The sequence below is a fragment of the Dermacentor andersoni genome, chromosome 3 (assembly GCF_023375885.2).
Source record: "Dermacentor andersoni chromosome 3, qqDerAnde1_hic_scaffold, whole genome shotgun sequence".
NCBI classification, from domain to species: Eukaryota; Metazoa; Arthropoda; class Arachnida; order Ixodida; family Ixodidae; genus Dermacentor; species Dermacentor andersoni.
In genome coordinates, this window is record NC_092816.1 from 83,184,475 (window position 1) to 83,207,469 (window position 22,995).

Genomic DNA, 22,995 nt, shown 5'->3' on the forward strand with positions numbered 1-22,995 from the left:
CTGCTAGGTGGATTTGCAGACACCCGTGAAATATAATTAAGGCTCCGAACCAGTTGAACATTTTAGAGTATTGCGCGATTGAATAAATTGCCAAATTCTAATAATATATTCAGCTTGCCATGCTTGATAGGAAGGAAGAAAGAAATATAAACACTGTGACCAGATAAATGAGAGCTTAGAGCACCTTTCTAGATATTTCTTCAAACTCTGCTACTTATATTATCACCAAAAAATCTAACAACGTAGTTACCTACTATGTGGTGAATCATTTTGAAACAGGTTGGAGTGAGAGTTTGCATGACTGTTGAGAACATACAGCGGTTTATCTTGCGTTACCAATGGCACGGAAAACTAACTTTAAGCTTCTGTAATGATCATCGTCATCATAGCAATGAATACATTGGCGTGATGATGATGCAATTATGACGACGTCACGGTGAAGAAATGATAACAATTGAATAAAGGCGTGAAAAGGACGATGACGGCATAGTTATGTTGCAGCTCATGCCAGCGCTTACGTGAATCCCTTGACGCAGTGGGCTACCTAAATTTGCACTATATATGGTACCTGTTTTCAATATGTCCGGTAACGCCCAGTGGTCGAAGGCTATAGTCAGAAGTTAGCAGGTATGGCAACTGTGCGAAAACAAAGGGGTGGCGACGAAATTACATTGAGTATCAACAACGCACTCGGAAAGAACTATTCAGCGAGACAGCATTCGGTGAATCAGCTGCTTAAGTTGTGCGTTGCAATCCGGTGAAGGACAAATAAGGCGCCTGAGTGGCTTCTCTGAAGTCATTATTAGTGTTTTTTCTTAATATCCAAATTTCGCGCGGTTTAAATATTAAGAACTTTATTCGTAATTCGATCGCATGTCAAGATTCTCGTTACTAAGAGACTATGTAATGTAATGTAAAAGGCTGTGTGGTTTTCATCCAAATGCTCTCTACAGACGAGCAATAAGAATCCTATTTTATTGCACATGCTCTGTTCTAGCTAGCAGCTAAATTCTTCCTGTATGGATTTAAAACGCCAAGGCATTTTTATGACGGTGTATAATTTTGTAAGCATGAAAATCCGACTCGCATAACTGTGGAAATAATGTGTGAAGCAAGCTAGAGTTAGATTCGAGAAAGGTCATACACACAGCCATTCCTCATCGCCAGAAGGAACAATAGATTATCTAGTATTGCTGCTACGCTGCATGCCAGCTGTGCTTCGCTTCATCCGCGGTATATAAAGCATGCGAAAGTTTCGCTTTAGTTACCTTCTCCCGTGAAACACAAACAAGCAAAGCCGCTAAATTTATGGCTTCACTAAAATATCTCACATATGCCTTGATCCTGGCTATCGTCTTACTGATGTAAGTACTCCACCACATTTTATTGCTCATGACACGTTTTGTTATTGATCTGCACAAAAACATCTGTATGGTACTTTTTGGGTAGAGTAAAAGGTGAAATGCTTGCGTTGAGAGAAGTGAATGAGCGCCACCTAACACAACCCATAAGCAAGCGTTATTCTGCGGGACAGATAGGTCTATGCCTCTGACAAACGCATTTTTGTAGCAATAGTATAACTTGGTGCGCTCTTCGATACATTGGGACAAATTGAAACGTGTATAATTGGAGAGAAAGACAGATAGAATTCATGCAACCAACTTACAGCAAATTGCGGCGCAAAAACATAAGGAGCAAAAAGTTTCACAAAGCTGAAAACGTTTATCGGAGAAGCAACCTTGCGATGCCCATCGTTCTAAACAATTGCGCAGCCGCAACTGCACTTGAGCACAACGAAATATGAATCTGAGCGAGAGAGAGAGAGAGAAACAACTTTATTGAGCCGAGCTCGACATCATCTTAGACGCCGTCGATGGAAGTGGTTCCCTCTTCTCGGGACCCATATGCTTCCATAGCCGCCTGGCCCCTGAAGATCAGGACGAGCTGGTCTTCCAGGGCGGTGCTGGTTAGCAAGGTCTCCCATCGCTCGGTAAGGGTGGATGAGGGATGGGGTAGGGTAGCGGGGCAGTTAAGAGGTGGGGGGATCGCCTTGATGAAATCGCATACTCCAATGACGTGTTGGAGCGTGCCTAACTGAGTTTTGCAGAAGTTACAATCCTTCTCGTACCTTTCCGGGTACATCTTGTTTTGAAGGTAAGGGTGCGGGAAGGATCCTGCCTGTATTTGCCTGTAGATCGCTTGCTGTTCTCTGCTAAGTGATTTGTGAGGATCGGGGTAACGGTGCCTCTCCGTCTTATAATGGTTCGTAATCTCTCTGTAACTAAATATGGACTGTGGCTCACCTTCCTCAACCCGGTGTTCCATCTCTCGGGCGAACTGGTGGGCAAGTTCGTTGCCCTCCAGCCCAGAGTGAGCCGGTGTCCATATTAACTCAACTTTCCTTTCAGGTACGTCGCGTTTACTTTGGAGAATATCTAGTGCCGCAAGAGACACCCACCCCTTCCTGTAGTTGTTATACGCCTTTTGCGAGTCGGTGACAATTCTTCCCACCTTGGGCTGCGCGAGTGCTAGCGCTATCGCGGCCTCTTCTGCCACCTCTGGAAAAGATGTCTTGATGGAGGCGCAGGTTACGAGCACATCCCGCGTCATAACTGCCAGCGTTGCTTTTGATGAAAACTTGGGTAACGAAGCGTCTGTGAAGAGAGTGACCACCTCTTCCTCTTCTACTATTTGACCCAAAGTCTCCGTCAAGGCCGCTATACGAGCCGCTCTGCGGCCGTCGTTACGACCCGACCTCATGTTTCTAGGTAGTGGCTTACTGTGGATTTTATGCGCCCAAAGAGAAAGAAGACGAAGTGTCTTTCAGGCAGAACGCCGGCTCTTCCAGCTCTACTCATTTTGTGAATTTCTTAGACTTTGCTAGTGGACTGCTATTTCCTCCTTAACTGCGATGGAGATGGAGCCTCACGCGCGTCCGCCGGGCTCGGCAGTGCCCGCGGCGGCAGCCTCCAGGAAGCGCAACGGCACCGAGAGCGACACTGACAGCGACGACACCATGCAGTACTATGTCAGCAGTGAAGATTCTTGCGACAACACCTTCGAGCTGGTGCGGAGTCGCAAAGCAAAGCGAAGATTTCTCAGCGCATCATCGAATTCGAGTGAGTCCACCGTGAGATCTTCGCGGGATACCGAGGAGCTCACCATCCTGTTCTCGCCAGTTCTCGCCAGTGACAACCTGAGACGCCTCAACAGGCAAGCCGTGTCTTCTCATCTAGAGTCGCTGGCTCCAAACGAAATCAAAGACATCAGGGTGAACACCCGTAAGAACGTGCTAGCTATTGACGTAGAACACGCGGCTGCGTTGGATTCCTTGCGCAAGGTCACGGAACTTGGCGGGATGAATGTCCGCCCTTATATTCCGCTCGGCAAACAAGTCCGTACTGGCGTAATTTACGATGTTGACGAGACCATCGTCGACTCCGATCTGTCAATCTTAATCAAGCCAGCTACGGAAAGCACCATCATCACAAACGCGTTTCGTCTCGGCACGTCACGGTGTGTGAAGATCATATTTAAGGGCGAATCCCTCCCATCGCACGTAAAAGTGGGCCACTTCCGACACGCAGTTCGCCCCTTTATACCAAAACCGCTGCAGTGCTGGAATTGCAAGAAGCTTGGGCATGTGAGTAGTGTGTGCAATAACACTACCGTCTGTTCTCGCTGCACTGGGCCCCACACCACAAACACGTGCGAGGCCAGTGTGCTGAAGTGCACAAACTGCAGCGGCCCTCACGATGCATCTTCGAAGGAATGCCCTTTGATTCGAAAGGAAATGCAAATATTGAAGAAAATGGTTAGAGACCACTCGTCTCACCGAGAAGCAGCAGCATCTATTAAGCGACGACGATCACGTCGCCGACGTCGATCAAGAGCCTCCAAAGCCTCTGCAGAACGCCACACACGTATATTACCACCCACTCTTCCACCCAGGTCAAACGCAGTCAGCTCAAAGGACAAGGGTGCACCGAACAGCACGGCTGCTGACGCGTGGCCTGCACTCCCGAAGCTACATGCCCCTACTGAGCGTAATGATACTTCTACAGTAGAGGACACTTCGTCTGTTCCTGATAAATTGGCGGACCAAGATCAACAAATTGTTGTTATGATCAGCTCTCTGGTGCGTGCTATTCGTGTTCTACTGGACAAGCTACAGACACCAACAGCTCGAAGTGCATTGCAAGTGCTGGATGCCATCAGTCCGGTTCTGGCGAGCCTTCAGAAGTCCAGTGCTTGAGAACTTCTACAGCAGAACCACGGCTCATCGACAACAACAAAGATCGTTCCGGGATGATGTGAGAAGTGCCTCCATATTCCAATGGAATGCGAGAGGCCTGAGGTCTCGTATTTCGGATTTCCGACAGTTCGTATTTGCAAACCATTTTCCTATACTGGTAATCTATGAACCGAACTTATCAGCCTGCATAAGACTATCGGGATATGAACCTTTTCTTTCAAACACGTGTGTCCGTAGTAGTAAGGTTCTGGTTTACATTCGCAAGGACCTTACGTATTTTTCCCAACACGTAGCGCCACACGACGGTAACCAATACGTCTGTGTTACTGTGAAAAAGAAGAAGCTGTCTTTTACTCTTATTGGCGTCTACCTTTCCCCAACAAGTCAGTTTGATAGAAAAAGACTGGAAGATATTATGGCTGATACTCCCGGTCCTTGGATAATAACAGGGGACTTCAACGCTCACCACCATATATGGGGAAGCTCCAGGATAAATTCGAGGGGCAGGTCACTAGTATCCTTTGCATCAGGCCACAACCTGTGTCTTCTAAATGACGGAAGCCCGACATTTCTGCGAGGAACTACATACAGTAGCTGCCTTGACTTGACTTTGGTGTCACGTTGCCTGACTTTGAGCGTGCAGTGGTTCACTGATGTTGAAACCCATGGAAGTGATCACATACCGACCTATGTGAGAATCGATGGACTAGACGCCGCATTACCGGTTGTCTCTCGCCAAATCGACTGGTCAGTCTTTCAAGATCGCGTAGAAGACACATGCAAGACACATATTGCACGCAGATTAGAAGACATAATTGCTGACGCTATGCAAGATTGTACACGCCGCTTCACACATCCATCAAAGCGTACAGAGAATGACATTGAATTGGAAAGGCTTCGTGCACTACGTCGCCGAGCTGAAAGGAGGTACAGGCGCACGAAGTCAATTCTTGACCTCAGAGAAGCTCGGCGCATGCAAAAGAAGATCAAACGCCGAATGGATAAGCTAGCGCATCAAAGATGGAAATGTTTTTGCGACTCACTAGACCCCCGCAAGCCATTGTCCTGTGTGTGGCGTACCCTACGGGGTCTTTGCTCAAGTCCCCAGCAACGACACCCATTCAACGCCCTTGCTCTCTATGAAAACCGCCGCGAGATAGACGTCGCAGAGGAATTTTGTGCGAACGTCGCTGGCGGCACAGTTTCAGTCCCTGACATGGCTCTAGGCAACATCCCCGGCCCACGAGATGCAAGTATGGACGCTCCATTCTCTATGGAAGAGTTAGAAGCTGCTATGGCGCTATGTAGGTGTTCGTCTTCACCAGGACCCGATGGCATAACATATACTGCTTTGCGCCACCTAGGCAGAGAAGCACGAAGAGAACTCCTCAGCCTTTTTAATACTTCATGGCAAGATGGTGTCGTCCCACAGGAATGGAAACGCAGCCGCCTGGTACCGCTTCTAAAAGCAGGAAAGTCACCGCTCGAATTGCCATCCTATCGGCCTATAGCTCTTGCCAGCTGCGTCGGGAAGCTTATGGAACGTATGATCCTCATGCGTCTCGAATAGTACCTTGAACATCATAAAATTTACCCTGACTCTATGGCGGGATTTCGACGCGGTCGTTCATCGATTGACAGTGTCATCGATCTAGTATCATCTGTGGAACAACAAAAATCTCAGAAGCGATTATCAGTAGCGCTCTTTCTTGACGTGAAAGGCGCTTACGACAACGTTTGCCATCAAACCATTCTAGACGCACTTCTGACAATTGAACTAGGAGGGCGAGTCTATCGATGGGTCAGTAACTACTTGACACAAAGGTCCTTGTTCGTACGAACGGAAGATGGTCCGACTACCGACCACTACACATGCCGAGGCGTTCCCCAAGGCGGTGTTCTAAGCCCTATTCTTTTCAACCTCGCGCTTCTTGGGCTGGCCGAATCCCTACCGGAAACAGTGAGTGTTTCAATCTACGCCGACGACATCTGCATCTGGACATCAGCGGTCACTCGCCTGCAGGTTCGCGCACGGCTACAGAAAGCAGCAACACAGGCATCAGACTACCTTCACACACAAGGCCTTACCATCTCAACAGAAAAATGTGCATTAGTCGCTTTTACGCGAAAAACGATGACTCCTTATCCAGTATGCATCAATGGTCAGCCTATCTCCTACAAGAGAAATCACCGGTTTTTGGGTGTCATTGTAGACCGGGACCTCACTTGGAGCCCTCATGTTGCCCACTTAAAGAAGAAGCTCACATCTATTGTTCACGTCTTCAAGTTCATCGCCGGCAAAACATGGGGATCGTCAGTGGGCTCCATGCTACAGTTATATCGAGCACTGTTCATCGGATTCCTACGCTATAGCTCCCCCGTGCTTGCTAAAACATGCAAGTCAAATCTTCGAGAACTTCAGAGCGTGCAGGCACAGGCACTACGTGTTTGCCTAGGCCTTCCGCGCAGCGCCTCGACAGCTGGAACCATTATAATCGCTCAAGACCATCCGATCACAACTTACATTAGCACCGAAACGCTTAGAGCCCATGTTCGTCATGTTTCACGGATGCAGTCAAGCTTTCTTGCGTGCCTGCCAGAACGACGACCACAGGCGTCCTTCTCCAACAAGGTCAACATCCATCGTGCCTCCTTACCATCGGGTTTCACACCCTCTGCACGTTCAACCTCAGATTTGTGGTGTTTAAAACAACCTCAAGTGCGTCTTACGATTCCAGGGATAAGAAAGAAGACCGACCTGCCTACCTTGGCCTTGAAGCAAGCAGCTCTGGATTGTTTGCACACTTTCTACTTTGATCGAGTACATATATATACGGATGGCTCTTCCACTCAGACCAGCTCCACCAGCGCAGTGGTTATACCATCCCATTCACTAAGCATCCAATACAAGATTTCGCACTTGACAACATCGACTAGTGCGGAGCTTGTTGCCCTCCGAGGTGCCGTTGATTATATTAATAACCAACCGGCTAATAGGTGGGCTATATTCTGCGATTCGAAGGCGGCCTTACAATGTCTTCTGGCATCTCTTCGTCGCGGGTCATGTGAACAACTCGTGTCGGAGATACGAGAAATGCACCATCACATGATCGCGAAAGGACACGACGTCGTGTTTCAGTGGCTGCCTGGTCATTGCGGTATCTCCGGCAACGACCTCGCTGACGAAGCTGCTAGAAAAGCTCACGAGGGAGCAACCCTTGTTTCAATACCTTTATCGTGGACCGACGCAGCCCAACACTTAGGCAAGCTAGCGCACTCTTTGACATTGGAGAAGTGGCGCACACCTGAATTCACTCACCATCGCTTGCATTCCCTCGATCCCTATATGCAACTGCGGCTGTTACCAGGTCTTCCGCGAAATGAGGAAACAGTGCTGTGCCGCTTACGTTTGGGCGTCGCATTCACAAATGCTTATGCATTTCTGATTGGAATGGCTGATAGCGCCGAGTGCAATGCCTGCGGTGTCGAGGAAACCATCGAACACCTACTGTGCTACTGCCCATCTTATGAAAATGAAAGGCAAGACCTCTGCACAGCTCTCCATCAGCTAGATGGAAAGCCGTTCACCTTGAACAAGATCTTGGGATCATGGCCTCGCATATCACAGCTACAAAAGGCCACAAAAGCGCTGCTGCGATATTTGAAAGCGACCGGATTGAGTCAGCGTCTGCGATCCAGACTGAGTGACCGACTGATATCTCCAGTGGACTTTCTCTTTTCCTTTTTTTTTTTAAATCTTTCCGTCCCCCTTTCCCTTTCCCCAGTGTAGGGTAGCCAACCGGGCTCAGTCCTGGTTAACCTCCCTACCTTTCATTTATCATTTTCTCTCTCTCTCTCTATGCGCCCAAAACCTGGGTAACGGCCCCGTTTCCTTCCGCTCTGCCTCTTGCCAGCCAAACTTGGCAAGAACGCGACGTCCCGCCGACGTCTGATTGAGCCGAACTCTTTGATTAGACAGATGAGCTTCTATTAACGCTTCGACGACGTTGTGCTTGGCCATGCCGGGGACGACGTTGTGCTTGGCCATGCCGGTCGTAGAATGCTTCGGAATGCCCAGCGCCATCTTGGCTGCCTTTCGTATAATGACGCTCAACTGGTCCCTGTCTTTTTTCAGTAACCTGAGGTACGGCGCCGCGTAAACGATGCGCGAAGTCAAGAAGGCCTGGACGAGCGTCAGTACCTCGTCCTGCCTCAAGTCCCTTTGTCTGTTTGTGACTCTTCTGATCATGTTCGAAATTTGTTCCGTTGAAACTTTGATTTTGTCGATCGACGCCCCCGCCTTGCCATTGTTCTGGAAGATGACACCCAGGATACGTGCTTGCGTGGTTGGTTTTATGGTCGTCCCGTCGGTGGTGATGCGTACGTTCTCTTGGTCTCCCTTCTTTCTTCTTGGCTTGATGACGAGTAACTCTGACTTCTGTGGCGAGCAACTGAGGCCGCACGATTTAGCGAACTCGTGCACGGTCTTTGCCACTCTCTGAAGGGTCTCCTTCATCCAACTCTCCGACCCTGCTCTCGACGTGCCCACAGTGATATCGTCTGCATAGAGAGCGTGATTTATGCCCTCTATGTCTTGAAGCAAAGTCGGGAGAGGGAGGAGTGCCACGTTGAAGAGAAGCGGCGAGAGAACCGATCCTTGCGGGGTGCCTCTGTCTCCCAGGGCTATCGGTTTCGACTTCTTCTCTCCAATTTTGATCGTTGCCGTTCTATTGCTTAAGAAATCCTGCACACATTTGAATGTTCGCTTTCCGCATCCCGTTTGGTGCAGGTTACGGAGAATACTTTCGTGTGTGACGTTATTGAAGGCCCCCTTGAGATCGAGTGCCAGGATAGCTCTTGGCGTAGGGGTCTTCGCTTGCTTGATAACCAGCTCGTGTATTTGCACCAAGACGTCTTGCGTGCTCAGGTGCCTCCGGAATCCGTACATGGTCGGTGGCATCTGATCAGTGACGTCCAAATGTCTCTGTAATCTCTTGAACACCATACGCTCGACCACCTTCCCCACACACGACGTGAGGGAGATGGGGCGTATATTGTCGACGTGGGGTGGTTTCCCCGGCTTGGGAATGAAATGCACCTCCGCTTCTTTCCATTCTTTTGGTAACGAACCCTTCTCCCAGGACGCGTTGACGAGGTTTAGCAGTTCAGCTCGGCTTTTGTCGCGCATATCTTTTAGCATCTTGTTGTAACGCCGTCAATTCCCGGTGCGCTGCCTTGATTACTTTCATCAATGGCCGCAACCAGCTCCAGTTCGGTGAAGGCTTCGTCCATCTCGACGTTGCTATCGCCTTCATACTCGTGAGTCGGGTTACCGCTCTTCTCGGTCTTGAGGTATTTACTTGTGAGTTCACGAATGAGCTTCTCCCCGTCCCCGTCGTAACTGTTGATCGTTCTTGTGAGGTCTCGAGCGCAGGCGCTCTTGCTTTTTAACGGATCTATGAGGTGTCGCAACAGCTTCCAAGTCTTCTTCGTAGACAGTGTGCCTTGCAGGTCATCACACATCTTCATCCAGTTTTCCCTGCATAGTTGTTCCGCATACTCGGTCACTTGCTTGTTGAGCGCGTGTATACGTCTGCGAAGCTTCTTGTTATGTCTTTGCCTCTTCCACCTTCGAGTAAGACCGTGCCTGGCCGCCCAGATGTGACTAAGCCTGCGGTCTACGAAGGGAATTTGCGTGGTCGTAGTAATCTTCTGCGTAAATTTTTTTACAAATTCGCGTTGCTTTTTGGCCCACGCCTCATACGTCTTGGTATCTTGGTTTTCGTCCTCGCCTTCACTGTCTGCGCTTCTACGTAACCGGTCCCAGTCTGTAATGTTGGCTTGACCCAGTTTCGCCTTGATGTCAGTCCCCCCGAGGGTTGCACAAATTATATCTTGATCCGAGCCAAGATTTTCCCCCGTGTTACGCTAAGTTACGTCGAGGTTCCCCCGAACTAGCATCAGATCAGGAGTGGTGTCCCTGACCGTGCTAGTGCCTGTCCTGGTCGGTACGCCCGGTTCGTTAACCACCTCCATGTCGTGATCCTCTATAGCTTTAACCAATCGGTTTCCTCTTTTGGACGAATATTTATAACCCCACATCGTGTGGGCGGCGTTGAAATCTCCTAGCACTAAAATCGGTCTTGTTTTTGCTTCTTTAATGCAGTCCAATATGGTGCCTTCAAAATCAATGACCCTGCTGGACGGTCGGCAATAAGCATTCAGGACGAAAAAGTTGTTGTCCCCCCCACTCTTCTGCTGTGAATTTTGATGAGCGTATGTTCGCAGCCTCGCTGAGCGGTCACGTGCTGTGTGGCCGCCACGTTGCTGCGGACCAAGATCGCAGTACGCTTTTCGCTAGGGTCCGTATACGTAATGTATCCCGCGAGCTTGGCCCGTCCGTTGGTCTCTTGTAACGCTATTATATCCGGTTTTTGGTCCAATTTATCAACGAATAGTTGTTACTCCCCTATCTTGTTTCTAATACTCCTACAGTTCCATTGAAATAACGTCGCAGTCTCTTTCTGCTTTCCTTTAGTTTTCGTGATTTTCTACTTTTTGAGCGGTAGATTTGAGCACGGAACCAACTTTTCGCGGCCTGGCCCGTAGATTAAGCCGTGATGACTTCATCTTGGCAACGGTGAGATGCTTATTTTTCGCATCCATCGTCATGACTCTAACGGAGAGTTGGCTGCATTTGGCCTCCACATTATCCATTCTTACTGTTGGACTGTTCACTTGCGCAGACATTTGGGAAACTTGGCTGGAGATTTGCGTAAGCATGCTCATGACCGACTCCATTGTCGGAGGAACGGCGGCCTCGGCCTTCTCTTCCTCCATGGCAACCACTACCGTTTCTGTCTGTGGAGTTTGCGTCACTGGCTGCGTCAACGCCGGTGATGTGATCTGCGCCGGTGACGTGATGAGCTTCGTCGGCGCTGGAGCAGCGCTGGTGGTGTCTCTCTTGGGTACTTTCCTTTTAACTGCACTGACGTCATTATCACTGTTCTTTGTTCTACTGAGCGTCTCAATACGCTCCATCATTGCTTTTATCTGATTGTTTTGGTTCTTGATTTGATTGTTCTGCCTCTCTATCATCTCCTTGAGTTCTAAACAGTGTCTACACTCGGTGTCTTTGGAAGGGCGGGAGGAGGGGAGGGGAGGGAAATTGCTATTGTCAAGAGCGACGGGAGACCCCGCTGCCCAGCCCACCTGTTTCTCGGCGCCGTTGCTCCGCCGGGTCTTCGACTTGGACCTCGAACGAGATTCTCGCCTGCGAGCCCCAGCTGCCGATGGTGACCTGGTATCGCTCGTGCTTCTCCCTCGCCTTGTCTGGGAGCGGCTGCGACGCCCGCTCGGTGCCTGCCACGCTGTCTGCTGCCACGCTGGCCCCCTCGGCTGCTGCCGCTGCTGCTGCACCTGTTCTCGTTGCTGACGTTCCCAACGCCGTTTACGAACGACGTATGGCGTCTTGAATCTCGCTGTACACTCCTTGTCCGCGGTGAGGTGGTTGCCCCCGCAGAGGGTGCACTTGGGGTTACTGCAAATGTGGCTTTCTTCGGGATTCTTCATGCCGCAACCACGGCATATCTTGTCTTCAGGGTTAGGACAAACGTCCATCCGGTGACCGAGGCGACCACACCGGTAGCACATATCGATCTGCTTGCGATACAGCGAACACTCGACCAGCAGGTTGCCGTATCTGATGTAGTTCGGGACCTTGTCGCCGTCGAATGCGATGACCACCGTCGTCGTCTTGCCGATGCGGTTGGCTTGCATAGAAGTGGGATTACACTCTTGAACGATGTAGTCGTTGATTTCTTGAATAGTGTCCGTCATCGGGACACCCCTGATGACGCCCTTAACGGTGCCGCTGGGGGTGGTCTCGTAGGCGCTGTCTTCGTGTGCCGTGCCGTTGATAGTGTGGTTTCTGACTGCCGAGTAGCGGTCGGCGTTCTCTCGCTTAGGCGTACTGATAACGACTATGTTTTGCTGTTTGTTCGGACAAACAACATCTTGCGTCACCTCCTCGCCACTCACATTCGCAGCTGCGACGATGGCTCGGCTGATCTCGAATCTAGATACTTCCCCAATGTTCAGACCTCCCCTGAGACGCATGACGATCTTCATATCGTGCCTCGGCAAGATAGACATCCTCGCTGCCTTCAGTAGCTTGCTCTTTAAATTTGTCCGCTGCGGGCGACGATGCCCGGCAGTCGCCGGACCCCCGTTGACCGGCGTTAGACTTAGTTTGCTCTCTTGCTCTTGGGTCTGAAACATCGTTGTTTGGTAGTGAATCTGAAACATCGCTGTTTGGTAGTGGAAGGGCACTCTTGAACCATGGCAAGTTCCTCAAGTGAAACGCAACCACAGGCTATGAAGATGAACTGTTTATGAGAATATTTTGTTATACATATTGATTGCGCACAAGTTTACATTGTTAGCGAATGTAAAATTATAGAAAAGGACGCAGCCAACCATATTTGCTCAATGTCCACCGGAACACTGATTGTGGTTTTGGCCTTGTCTTTACCTCTGATATGCTTGGCAGATCCATTGGTTGGGGCAAAGGAAGCCCAATGTGCGCACTGCTGACACAAATGCACATTTCTTGTGAGAACGTGGATGTGGTATCGCTGCCTCAATAACAGATGCGTAAGCTATGGTGGCACAGAGAAAAAATTTTAGTCGACTCACACAAACTATCACGATACTGGCATATGTGGACACCAAAAAAATTCTACCATGACTAGGTATTGCCTTAGAACACACTTACGTTGATATGCATCGGTCGAACTACCGTTGGCAAGTAATGGAACGCGCTTTTACCAGTGATTGGTTCTAAGCAATAAAACATGTGCTAAGATATTTATTAGCAATGGGGGCAGGCGAATGGGTAGCAGTCAGAAGCGTTCGGCAAGGAGAGCAACCTCGAGCTGCTACCGGTAGCGATGGTACTGTGGCGCAGGCAGGATACTCTTCTTCGTTACAATCGCGCTCCGCAGTAGAAGGCGCCATCCTGGCGGCCTAAGGCGAAGAGACTACTATTGGGTCGTAGTACGGCTTAATGCGAGAGACGTGGACAAGTTCGCGGCGGCGATGGCGTAGGTCCGTGGATGGCGTGAGGGGCTGTACGACCTAATTGAGGGGGAACGTTTGCTCAAGAACGCGGTAGGGTCCTAGATATTTTGCGACAAGTTTGGCGGAAGCGCCGGGTGTGGTAGCGGGTACCCGAAACCATACAAGAGAACCAGGAGAATAAGTTGGTGCAGAACGGTCGGCAGGTTTATGGGATTGCTCCTGCCACTGGTCCTCGGTGAAAAAAGAGCGGGCAAGCTGGCGGCATTCCTCGGCATGACGGGGACCTTCAGATAGCGGAGTACTTTCGGGCGTCAGGTGTATATGAAATAATGGTATCGAGTGTAGTAGAAGGTTGTCGTCCGTATAGGAGAAAGTAAGGGGAAAATCCAGTAGTTGCTTGGGCCACAGTATTATACGCATACGTCACGAAAGGGCGAACTTGGTCCCAGTTTGAATGATCTGAGGCGACGCACATCGAGAGCATATCGCCAAGAGTACGGTTGAAGCGCTCGGTCATACCGTTAGTTTGCGGATGGTACGCTTTACTGGTGCGGTGGACAATTCGGCATTCGTTGAGTAGTGCCTTCAAAGCATCGGAAAGAAAGGCGCGGCCTGTATCGCTCAGAAGTTCGCGAGGCGCATCGTGGCGAAGAATGGAATGTGGTAACAGAAGCGATGCAACATCGTGGGCGGTGGCAGTCGGCAGAGCGGCTGTTTCAGCATAGCGGGTCAAGTGATCTACTGCAACAATAATCAAGCGGTTGCCTGTTGGTGTGGAAGGTACGTCTATACCAACACGATCAAATGGCCTACTAGGGCAGGGAAGGGGTTGTGACGTGTAGACTTGTCCGGGAGGTAATTTTCGGCGTTGGCATGAGCACAGGAGTCAATGAACTTTCGGACGTAGTTATACATGCCGCGCGAATAAAATCGGATGCGTAGTCGAGCATAGGTATTGAAGAGGCCCGCATGCGCGCACTGAAGGTCTGCATGGGAAGCGCGCAGATAAGGTCACGGAGATGGCGGGGTATCACAAGAAGCCACTTGCGACCGTCAGAAAGGTATACATAGAAGGCCGCCGCGAATGTAGAAGTGGGCAGTCTGGCGGCGAAGAGCGCGAGATGGTGAGGAGCTGGATGGATCAGAAAGAATGATGATGAGAGAACTGATCCAGGGATCCTTGCGCTGCTCCGACGGCATGTTGTGCAGTTCATCAGATGTAAGTGTGGGTTGAAGAGCGGATAGGCAAGCGCAGTCAGCGGAGACCGGTGAGCAAGAAAGGGCGTCAGCATCCGTGCGTTTGCGGCCGGAACGGTAGAGAACGCGTATGTCGTACTCCTGTAGCTTAAGGGCCCAGCGAGCAAGTCGGCCAGATGGGTCCTTAAGGGTAGACAGCCAACAAAGGGCGTGATGGTCAGTGACAACACCGAAAGGGTCACCATACAAGTAAGGACGAAATTTTCCAAGGGCCCAATTAATGGCTAACACTCTTTCTCTGTAACAGAGTAATTAGCCTCGGCCTCTGTTATAGTTCGGCTCGCATAGGCCACGACATATTCATCGAACCCCGCTTTTCGTTGCGCGAGTACGGCGCCTAGTCTGAGGCCGCTGGCATCAGTGTGGACCTCTGTGGGGGCTGCAGGATCGAAGTGGCGGAGGATAGGTGGCGAGGTTAGCAGATGGCGTAATTTCGTGAAGGCGTCATCACAGGCGGGCGACCAAGCGGTAAGTTCGTTGTCGCCACTCAGAAGGGCTGTCAGGGGTGCACTTATGGAAGCGAAATTTCGAATGAAACGTCGGAAATAGGAGTAAAAACCAAGGAAACATTCAAGCTCCTTTAACTTCTTTGGTTGTGGAAAGTAGGTGACAGCGCGGATCTTGGCTGGATCTGGAAGGACATCGTCTCACGATACAACATGGCCAAGAATAGTGGGCTTTCGGGCTCAGAAACGACATTTATTTAAGTTGAGTTGAAGTCCCACGTCAGTAAGGCATTTCAGAACGTACTCGAGGCAGCTGATGTGTGTTTGGAAATCAGCAGAAAAGACAACTACGTCATCCAGGTAGCATAGACATGTGTTCCATTTGAGGCCACGCAAAATATTATCCATCATTCTCTCAAAAGTGGCTGGAGCGTTACACAGACCGAAAGGCATTATGATGAAGTCGTGTAATCCGTCAGGTGTTACAAATTCGGTTTTAGGTCGATCAGATGTTGCCAAAGGGACTTGCCAGTATCCGGAACGTAAATCCAGCGAAGAAAAGAACTCTGCTCCTTACAAATAGTCGAGGGCGTCGTCCATGCGCGCTAACAGGTAAACGTCCTTGCGCTTTATCTTGTTCAGACGTCGGTAGCCGACGCAGAATCGAATAGAGCCATCCTTTTTCTTAACGAGAACGACCGGTGATGCCCAGGGACTGTTGGAAGGCTGCACAACACCACGCTTGAGCATGTCAGTAACCTGGTGGTCAATGACACGGCGCTCAGAGGCAGATACTCGGTAAGGGAGCGGCCGTATAGGTGCATGACTGCCGGTATCTATCTGGTGAAAAACAGTTGATGTGTGGCCCAAACCGGAAGCATGGCTGTCGAAAGAAGCGCTGGACTTCTGCAGGAGAGCGATAAGCTGGCTTCGTTCTGAAGATGACGTTCCATCGTCGATGGAGCAGTGGAAAGCGTCGAGGAGTGACTGATCAGTCGCTGAGTCACAAGTAAGTATGCCAAGATCCGCAGAAGCAGAAACGGCAGGAGCGTCAAAGATTCAAAAGGTGTCGACTGGTTAAACGGGGCCTAGGCATTCACCATGAAATAAAGGTAAAGGGCAGGCCGTGGGATTGTCGAAGACCATTTTCGTGACACCACTGTGAAGAGTAAGGAGAGCGAAGGGCAGCGGAGAACAGCGGCGACGAATGAACACCTCAGAGGGCGTAAGGAGAAGTGTGCCATCAGAAATAGCGGCGCACGACACAGGCACAAGCAGGAAAGAGCGTGGAGGGACGGCATTATCTTCGGACACAAACAGTTTAGCACAAGAAGGGCCGTTTTCAATAGTCTCAAGGTCGGGAAATGCAGAAAGTTCGAGTTCGGCGCGACAACAGTCAATAACGGCGTTATTATTTGCAAGGAAGTCCAAGCCTAATATAATGTCATGCGAACACGAGGGCAGCACCACGAATTCAACAGTATACAGTTGACCTTGAATGAAGACGCGAGCAGTACAGGCGGCGAGAGGCGTTATATTTTGAGCGTTCGCGGTTCGAAGGGAGAAATCGGAGAGAGGCGTCAAAACCTTTCGTAGTGTGCGGCAGAGTGCGGCGGAAATTACGGATACGGTGGCTTCTGTATCTACAAGTGCCAGGACGGCGATTCCTTCGACAGACACTTCCATTACGTTGGCTGGAGAAGGACGAGGACTTGAGCATTGCGACGTGGATGCAGTTCGTGCCTCGGGAACTTTCCTGCTTTTACAAATCGCGTAACCACTACCAATGGGTCAACCAATATGATCGCTTGTGTTCAAGTGCCCATCTGCAATATGTTAGGTTCGTTCTTTATTGCACTGCGTTGGATCGCGTAGCCAACAATGATGGCTAGTTGGTTACTTGAGAACACTTTATAGACGAAATCAGGAAGCGCATTGAAGACTAAGCAACCAAGAACATACAAGTGGAACGGACTATGCTAGAAACATTGTTCAAATTCCCGACAAGAGATCCGTAGCCACCACTAATGAAGTCTCTAGGTTGTGCAAGCCAGTCGATGACCATGTAACAAAGACAGAAAGTGCAATGGCCTGATTCTTAGCGGTATTGCTGATGAAGTTTCCTGCTTGCTCATGAGGCATGAGGCATGAAGCAGACACAATTGGAAAATGCCTGACCTGCGAGACCTTGAAAAGGTTACACTTGACATCGAATCACCATTCATCGCTTAACGTTACGACACCCGCTTCTGTCGATGTTAGCCACGATTCGGTGCATGTGGACATGCCTTCCATCTTTCATGCACTTTTCGGCAAGAAAATGCGTCGGCACGCAGGCGTTCTCGCGTGAACTGTGTAGTCGTGCGTACTAGAACGTATAACTAAACTCTGCAGGTTTTGAAGATTCCAAAAGTGAGCCACGTGTCATTTGCAGGCAGATACTACGCCCATTTGATCGCCCTTCTTATACGTGAATTCATACTTATGCCAGTAAAACTGTTTGTGCCGACGTGTTCATTCTACACGGCATTTTTGAGCGGAGCTATCTAAGGCTACTTTTCAGCGTTTCGTGATTTGCGCAGGGAAAAACAATGGCGGCGCCTTTAGAGTTAAATAGCTTAAGAACAGGGCCAAATAGTATCAGCATATGTGTCCCAGCTGTGTTTGAGGCCAGATGTGTCAAAATCGGTAATGAATGATAGACGATAGTTTGATTCGTTCCTATCTAAGCAAGGAACGACATCGCTGCCGTTGCATCCTATGCCTCCATAATATTAATAATAATAATAATAATAATATTATTAATAATAATAATAATAATAATAATCAGCCTGGTTACGCCCACTGCAGGGCAGAGGCCTCTCAAAATACTTCTCCAACAAGCCCGGCCATGTACTAATTGTGGCCATGTCGTCCCTGCAAACTTCTATATCTCATCCGCCCACCTAACTTTCTGCCGCCCCCTGCTACGCTTCCCTTCCCTTGGAATCCAGTCCGTAACCCTTAATGAACATCGGTTATCTTCCCTCCTCATTACATGTCCTGCCCATGCCCATTTCTTTTCCTTGATTTCAACTAAGATGTCATTAACTCGCGTTTGTTCCCACACCCAATCTGCTCTTTTCTTATCCCTTAACGTTACACCCATCATTCTTCTTTCCATAGCTCGTTGCGTCGTCCTCAATTTAAGTAGAACCCCTTTCGTAAGCCTCCAGGTTTCTGCCCCTTAGGTGAGTACTGGTAACACACAGCTATTGTACACTTTTCTCTTGAGGGATAATAGTAATCTGCTGTTCATGATCTGAGAATGCCTGCCAAACGCACCCCAGCCGATTCTTATTCTTCTGATCATTTCAGTCTCATGATACGGATCTGCCGTCACTAACTGCCCTAAGTAAATGTATTCCCTTACCACTTCCAGTGCCTCGCTACGTATTATAAATTGCTGTTCTCTTCCAAGACTGTTAAACATTACTTTAGTTTTCTGAAGATTAATTTTTAGACCCACTCTTCTGCTTTACCTCACCAGGTTAGTGACCATGCATTGCAATTGGTGCTCTGAGTTACTAAGCAAGGCAATATCATCAGCGAATCGCAAGTTACTAAGGTAATCTCCATTAACTTTTATCCCCAATTCTTCCCAATCTAGGTCTCTGAATACCTCCTGTAAACACACTGTGAATAACATTGGGGAGATCATATCTCCGTGCCTGACGCTTTTCTTTATCGGGATTTCGTTGCTTTCTTCATGGACGACTACGGTGGCTGTGGAGCCGCTATAGATATCTTTCAATATTTTTACATACGACTCGTCTACACCCTGATTCCATAATGCCTCCATGACTGGTGAGGTTTCGACAGAATCAAACGCTTTCTCGTAATCAATGAAAGCTACATATAAGGGTTGGATATATTCCGCACATTTCTCTATCACCTGATGGATAGTGTGAATATGATCTATTGTTGAGTAGCTTTTACGGAATCCTGCCTGGTCCTTTGCTTGGCAGAAGTCTAAGGTGTTGCTGATTCTATTTACGATTACCTTAGTAAATAGTTTATAGGCAACTGACAGTAAGCTGATCGGTCTATAATTATTCAAGTCTTTGGCGTCCCCTTTCTTGTGCAGTATGATTATGTTAGCGTTCTTCCAAGATTCCGGTACGCTCGAGGTCATGAGGCATTGCGTATACAGGGTGGCCAGTTTCTCTAGAACAATCTGCCCACCATCCTTCAACAAATCTGCTGTTACCTGATCCTCCTCAGCTGTATTCCCCCTTTGCATAGCTCCCAAGGCTTTCTTTACTTCTTCCGGCGTTACCTGTGGGATTTCGAATTCTTCTAGACTATTCTCTCTTCCATTATCGTCGTGGGTGCAACTGGTGCTGTATAAATCTCTATAGAACTCCTCAGCCACTTGAACTATTTTATCCATATTAGTAATGATATTGCCGGCTTTGTCTCTTAACGCATACATCCGATTCTTGCCAATTCCTAGTTTCTGCTTCACTGCTTTTAGGCTTCCTCCGTTCCTGAGAGCATGTTCAATTTCATCCATATTATACTTCCTTTTTTCAACTGTCTTACGCTTGTTGAATAACTTCGAAAGTTCTGCCAGTTCTATTCTAGCTGTTGCGTTAGGGGCTTTCATACATTGGCGTTTCTTGATTAGATCTTTCGTCTCCTGCGATAGCTTACTGGTATCCTGTCTAACGGAGTTACCACCGACTTCTATTGCACACATGCCCACAAGATTGTCGTTCATTGCTTCAACACTAAGGTCCTCTTCCTGAGTTGAAGCCGAATACGTGTTCTGTAGCTTGATCTAGAACCCCTTTATTTTCCCTCTTACCGCTAACTCATTGATCGGCTTCTTATGTGCCACTTTCTTCCGTTCCCTCCTCAGGTCTAGGCTAATCCGAGTTCTTACCATCCTATGGTCACTGCAGCGCACCTGGCTGAGCACGACCACATCTTGTACGATGCCAGGGTTAGCGTAGAGTATAAAGTCTATTTCATTTCTAGTCTCGCCGTTCGGGCTCCTCCACGTCCACTTTCGGCTATCCCGCTTGCGGAAGAAGGTGTTCATTATCCGCATACTATTCTGTTCCGCAAACTCTACTAATAACTCTCCCCTGCTATCCCTAGTGCCTATGCCATATTCCCCCACTACCTTGTCTTCAGCCTGCTTCTTGCCTACCTTCGCATACAAGTCGCCCATCAGTATAGTGTATTTTGTTTTCACTGTACCCATCATCGATTCCACGTCTTCATAGAAGCTTTCGACTTCCTGGTCATCATGACTGGATGTAGGGCCGTAGACCTGTACAACCTTCATTTTGTACCTCTTATTAAGTTTCAAATCAAGACCTGCCACCCTCTCGTTAATGCTATAGAATTCCTGTATGTTACCAGCTATATTCTTATTAATCAGGAATCCGAGTCCTAGTTCTCGTCTCTCCGCTAAGCCCCGGTAACACAGTTATCCGGTAGCAATTGCTACCGGATAACTTCTGGACAATACACTGTAAATTCAACACGTGGCTGCGCAAATTAGTGCAAAAGCGTTAGCTTGTCGGGTCGTTTATATAATCCAAGAGGGCGCAGGATTATTATTGCTTCAATGTAACAGCAGCAGAACCAACTTGTCTATACACCCTTTTATAGGCAGAGACTATACCTCAGTCATGAATTTCATGGTGACGTTTTGTTTCTGCTGAAACTTGGACATGGCGGCCATGACATAGCAATATCGCCTTAAGCTTGGCAAAGTTTTTGTTTAACCTACATTCGTAAAGTGGCTATTTATTAAAGCAATTTCTGTATGGGCGCAAAAAATATGTAGAAAAAATTTGGCTTCAATTCACGCTGTGAAGGTGGTTGGCCAGCGAAGCTGTGGTATCACCTGATCCGATATAGAAACATGGCGTATCTTTGAGCGATTAACTACATGAAATGCTTGATAGCGAGACAATGAAATTCACTGTACTTGACATTTATTTATTTAAAACGAAATTTACAACTCGCTTGTAATCGCTGTGGTAAACCTGACGTTTTCCGTCCCTATTTAGCGATATTCTTAGCTAAAGTTAAATCTATGCGCGACTTGTGCAGAGCGGTTGGCATACTTGGAATAATGGAGAATATGAGCTATTCCATCAAAAACTGCATAAACCATTTCTTCTCTGGGTTTGAAATGTCCACATTCAAGTCTACAACAGCAATGATCGGCGTTATGTCAACAAATTGAACACCAGAGAACTAAGTACGCATGAAGTACTCGCGTTCACGCTGCTCTCCAGTGCCCCTATCTATGTGTGGACTTGTCATAGTACAATCCCAAAACGAAGGAAATCAGTTGCCAGGGCGGCTCTTCTTCCACATATGAAAGTGTAGAGACGTAACATTCTGGTTCGTATGCTCAAGTTCCTGCTTTCCGGCAACTGCAGTTTATGCGACCGTAATATTTGCCGGGAAACGCATACGGTGGACGTGACGTGCTTCGCGCTGTTCGAGCGCCCCTGATCGTCTATCATGTGGTTTTGACGCTTGTTGTGCTTTTCTTTATTAAATGAATTACCGGGTGTGTCTTGCTTGCTCACTTCCAACTGAAGTAGGAACTTTTCGCTTCAATTCGTGGAATGGTTTTCGCTCGACTGTTCCGCCCTGAATCCGAGTTGTATACAGCTTCGCTTAAAATTATTATTAGAAGCCGCCTGAATTCTAGCAAAAATACCTGCAATTACAAAATATATTCGTAAACATCACCTATTTGCAAAACGTTTCATATGCTAATTGAAGTTGCAGACGTTTCAAAAATAATTCATCAGTTTAGTTTTTATCTCAAAATAGCTAGGAGCCCACGAATATAACTTATTCGATTTTCCCTATATCTTGGGGCACTTTGTAATTACCGTAAGCATACCCAGCAGTAAAATGTGTTACCCAAAAGGCAAGTGATTTTAGAGTTTATCACAAAAGATTATTGAGACATCATTTTTGTCTGCGACGTGTTTAGATTTTATACCTGTGCTCACATCCTAACGACGACTATGTCTTTTCGCGAAAATTCTGTTATCATGTTTAGTGTGACCCAAACTGCATCCCGCCTAAAAAACGAACTTGGTGGTAATAATAGCAGAGCGAGCAACAACACAACAAGGCAGGAGAAAATTAGAATAATGGAACGTTTTAGATCACATTCCTTCTATTTGTTAGACTTGATGCGAAGTACATCTAAACAAAATTTAATGTAGTTTATTCTCGTTTATGTACTTTTATGCATTGAAGTGGTTCACTGCGAAAAATTTCACGTAGAAATTAACCTTTAACATCTTAACTCTTCCTTTCTGTCGCACTACTTATGAAGTATAAATTACGCTCACAACTCAACATATTTTAATTGTGATGCCCAACAGCACTCGTCTAGAATAGTTATCTTAGAAATGCAATTGCTGAGTAAACAAACAGGTCAACTCATGCGCGGTTTACTGTAGCGGTAAATTCACATAAATGAAAGAGCATGCATAGTTACAGATAAACAAAGCTGTATTATTTTAAATATAAGCTCCACTGTGCTAGCAGTCAACACTCATTATATTTAAGCATTTGCAGTATTTTGTTTGTCGTATCTTTTCGTTACAGAGCCAGGAGTACCGGTAATGATGGCCCGGACAACTTTTTCGTCATATCCAACTGTCAAGGACAGGTAGTATTTCTGACAACTTAGACATACAAAAGCTTAGAGTGGTGTAGACTTAGGTGCCAGGTGGGGCGTTAAGCTTTTATTGTGTTCTTTCTACTGCTGTAGTGTAAACTGCAAAGCAATTATTTCTTGAACATCTTGTTCCGATGATTGCGTCGCAATCACTCTAATTGCAACGAAGATATTTTTCCCACCTTTACCTAACATAGAAATTGGAAGTGTTCAGCGCTGCTATATACAATCATATGGTTGCG

General features: G+C 47.9%; 1 long non-coding RNA gene across 1 annotated transcript in view; it reads left to right on the plus strand.

Annotated features, from left to right (window-relative positions):
• Window positions 1–1,252: 1,252 nt before the first annotated feature.
• The window catches only part of LOC140216369 (uncharacterized), a 34,235-nt gene continuing 12,492 nt past the window's right edge, over window positions 1,253–22,995 (plus strand). Inside the window, exons 1-2 of the long non-coding RNA XR_011893021.1 lie at window positions 1,253–1,364; window positions 22,681–22,744. This is a non-coding gene — a long non-coding RNA (uncharacterized lncRNA). The remainder of the gene's footprint in view (window positions 1,365–22,680; window positions 22,745–22,995) is intronic.